We start from the raw sequence: 4,562 nt of genomic DNA, 5'->3' as shown, positions 1-4,562 counted from the left end.
GTTTAGTAACAGATAAGGTTTTTAGTTACAGATAGGGTTTTTTTAGTTACAGATAGGGGTTTTTTTAGTTACAGATGGGGTTTTTTTTAGTTAAAGATAGGGGTTTTTTAGTTAAAGATATGGTTTTTTAGATAAGTAGAGGGTTTTTTTTAGATACAGATAGGCCTTAAGGAAGACAATTTAAGATCCCCGAGAAAGGAAAACACACAAAAAAGTGAAAATTTGCATCTTTAGAATATATTTTTCATAAATTTTTTATTTTTATTCTTTGCGATCGTGGTGTCGTTGAATATGATTATTAGTTCGACGGCCCAGAGAAATATACTTTTAGAAGAAAAAAGCTAAATAAAATTTTGGTCGTAATATCGATCGAATATCCGAAAGCATTTCAAAATTATGAACATTTTCTAGACACTATATCGTTGCATTCCGATGTTGTAGAACTTTAAAATCTATGCGATATATGAAAGGTTTAAACTATCAGGTTTCAAAGAGATGGTTATTAGAAAATATAGATTTATGGAAAAAACTCAATTCTTTATTCAATTTGGCCTAGTCTTGAAAATTTACGAAATTTTGTGTAGTAATCTGGATTTATGTTTATCAAATAGAAAATTTCAAAGTGCTTGATCTTAAACTTTATAATTATTATATCTTTGCAACCTCATGATCACTATAGTTTCAGTAAAAGCAAATATTTCCATTTACTAATAGCGCCGATTGAAGGATTCATAACTCTAATTGGATAATGTGATAGATAGAAAGATAGATGTTACCGCCATACTATTTCTATTGGTTCAGAATAGACATCAAACACATGACTGAACCCTGATTGGATCAGGCGCTAATGGACTCGGCATGGACTCGGCACACTATGTACAGTGTTAACCTTTAATATTTCAAACTTAAATGATTTGAACTAAAAAATTCACATTTTGAAATGTCTAAGGTCTACAACATTGGGTTGCAAAGATATAAAGATTAGAAAATTAGACTTTGTGGCAAATACTCAAATCCTTTGTCGGTTAATGAAATTGTTAAACTATTTGAAAATTAACATAATAAAAAATATCAAATATTCATCTTTACATACACCCCATTTGGTCGATTAATAGCATATTATCATTATATATTAGCATACAGGGTTACCCACCAAGGATGAGACTTCTAAGACAACTGTACAGAATTCCTTCTGAGACAACTGTACAGAATTCCTTCTGAGACAACTGTACAGAATTCCTTCTGTTTCTTTTCTTAAATTCCCGGTACCCTGAAGATTGACATTGAAAGACCATTTCACACACAATACCCTTTTAAAGATAAAAGCATCACTGTCCAAAATCGTTAAAATCGCATCCATTAAGGATTATCCACAATTAAAAATGATCAATTGTCAGACAGAAAAAAAAGAAAAAAGTATAATTTCTCTTCAAGCAAAAGTTTAAATGGTTCTTTTCACTTGAAATTACGTGGATGATCCAATTAAAAATGCAGAACAATAATATTCTCCAAAATAAAATAATATTAAAACATTTTGAAGAAACTTTTAAAAATATTATACATTGTGTAAATAAAAACTAACCTCCATTATCAAAGGGTATGTGTAAACTGCAGAATGGGTAGAAAGCCTTTTCTTTTTCTTTTGTTTAGGCTTAACACCATAGTTTCAGTAGAAGTAAATATTCCCATTTACTGATAGCGTTGAATAAATATTCATAAATCTAATTGGATAATGAGATAGATAGAAAGATAGATAGTACCGCCTAACTATTTCTATTGTTTCAGAATAGACATCAAACACATGAGTAGTATGAGAAGCCTTCATTTTGTAAAATAATCATATATATCATATTAAAATTTAGTCTAAAAGGATGTGAAAAGCACATTTTCAATACTATTATCTAGTATTTTTAACCAAAAAGTAAATGAAAATATCATACAAAAAAATGTTCAATGACCTTTTTTTTCTGAAACTTTATTATGTGTATCTTCATTTTTTTGTCAGAAAGGATATTAGATTGGTCTGTATTAACTGAATAATATCTATAAAATATCATGTGTATGTATAAATCAATTCCTTGAAAGAAGGATACAGAATATCAAAATGCCAAAGGTAAACTGTGTGTCTTGAATTTTGTATTTACAAGGATATGAGATCAGTATATATATATATCATGTGTATGTGTAACTCAAATCCTTGAAAGAAGGATACTAAATATCAAAATGCCAATGTTAAACTGTGTGTCTTGAATTTTCTATTTACAAGGATATGAGATCAGTATATATATATCATGTGTATGTGTAACTCAAATCCTTGAAAGAAGGATAAGAAATATCAAAATGCCAAAATTAAACTGTGTGTCTTAAATTTTCTATTTACAAGGATATGAGATCAGTCTATATATATCATGGGTATGTGTAACTCAAATCCTCGAAAGAAGGATACAAAATATCAAAATGCCAAAGTTAAACTGTGTGTCTTAAATTCTCTATTTACAAGAATATGAGATCAGTCTATATATATCATGTGTATGTGTAACTCAAATCCTTGAAAGAAGGATATGAAATATCAAAATGCCAAAGTTAAACTGTGTGTCTTAAATTTTCTATTTACAAGGATATGAGATGAGTCTATATATCATGTGTATGTGTAACTCAAATCCTTGAAAGAAGGATATGAAATATCAAAATGCCAAAGTTAAACTGTGTGTCTTAAATTTTCTATTTACAAGGATATGAGATCAGTCTATATATTATGTGTATGTATAACTCAAATCCTTGAAAGAAGGATATGAAATTTTAAAATGCCAAAGTTAAACTGTGTGTCTTAAATTTTCTATTTACAGGGATATGAGATCAGTCTATATATATCATGGGTATGTGTAACTCAAATCCTCGAAAGAAGGATACAAAATATCAAAATGCCAATGTTAAACTGTTTGTCTTAAATTTTCCATTTACAAGGATATGAGATCAGAGCTGAAAAATTTTGTGTTGGATATCCACAGAAAGAGTTCCTTAAATTAATATCCAGATTAAATATTGCTTGTTTTCCACATGAATTTAAACTCCAGATTAATTATTCGACGGGATATCTGGATATTTCATTCTAAAGTTTTCAGCTCAGTCTATATATCATGTGTATGTATAACTCAAATCCTTGAAAGTAGGATATGAAATTTTAAAATGCCAAAGTTAAACTGTGTGTCTTAAATTTTCTATTTACAAGGATATGAGATGAGTCTATATATCATCTGTATGTGTAACTCAAATCCCTGAAAGAAGGATATGAAATATCAAAATGCAAAAGTTAAACTGTGTGTATTAAATTTTCTATTTACGAGGATATGAGATCAGTCTTTATATTATGTGTATGTGTAACTAGAATCCTTAAAAGAAGGATATGAAATATCAAAATGCCAAAGTTAAACTGTGTGTCTTAAATTTTCTGTTTACAAGGATATGAGATCAGTCTATATATCATGTGTATGTGTAACTCATATCCTTGAAAGAAGGATACAAAATATCAAAATGGCAAAGTTAAACTGTGTGTCTTAAATTCTCTATTTACAAGGATATGAGATCAGTCTATATATATCATGTGTATGTGTAACTCAAATCCTTGAAAGAAGGATACAAAATATCAAAATGACAATGCTAAACTGTGTGTGGCTAGGAGTGGGAGAATCAGCTGAACTTCTAATTAGTAACAGTTTAGTTAGTTAGCCGACAGCGCTTATACCTACGTCAATTTCGATCTGGAAATTTGGAGATATCAAAAAGATTTAAAGGGAAACCTCCAAGAAACTGGAAGAACAAAATTAAAACTTGTTTGAGTGTTTGTACACTCTCTCAAACTAATGCTCGCATTTTCAATGCTTTGCTTGAAAGAGAGTATCAATGCAAAACCAAATCTTCCATAATTCAGACTGCAGAATCTACTTCTACAAGAATCAAATACGTTGTCTAAATTGGTGATCAATTGATGCCCAGTCCTTTAAGCTTTGAATTGTAATAAAATGTAAAACTTATGTTGCATGTTACTTTAAAGATTTGTATTAAGATCTTTTATTTCTGCCTATTCATACTTTATTATTTCATATATTTGTAATATAAAAAAAATGTGATAAACTTTATACTTTTGATGTTTAAATTTTTGTTTTTATCAATTGCATTTGTGCCGATTTATACGTTTTAAAAACTAATAAATTGTATCAAAAAATTGAAATTTTACATAACAGCCAGATTTTTAAGTATCAACAAACTTTGAATCTAGTTAAAACAAATTTTGAGAGAATAGGTGGCACCACCTGTAACAACCTCTGTTGACACACAGTTTAATTTTGGCATTTTGATATTTCGTATCCTTCTTTCAAGGATTTGAGTAACACATACACATGATATATAGACTGATCTCCTATCCTTGTAAATAGAAAATTTAAAACACACAGTTTAACTTTGGCATTTTGATATTTCATATCCTTCTTTCAAGGATTTGAGTTACACATACACATGATATATATAGACTGATCTCATATCCTTGTAAATAGAAAATTTAAGAC

The sequence above is a fragment of the Eurytemora carolleeae genome, unplaced genomic scaffold, assembly GCF_000591075.1.
Source record: "Eurytemora carolleeae unplaced genomic scaffold, Eaff_2.0 scaffold34, whole genome shotgun sequence".
Taxonomy (NCBI): Eukaryota; Metazoa; Arthropoda; class Copepoda; order Calanoida; family Temoridae; genus Eurytemora; species Eurytemora carolleeae.
Note: the sequence above shows the minus strand (reverse complement) of the source record.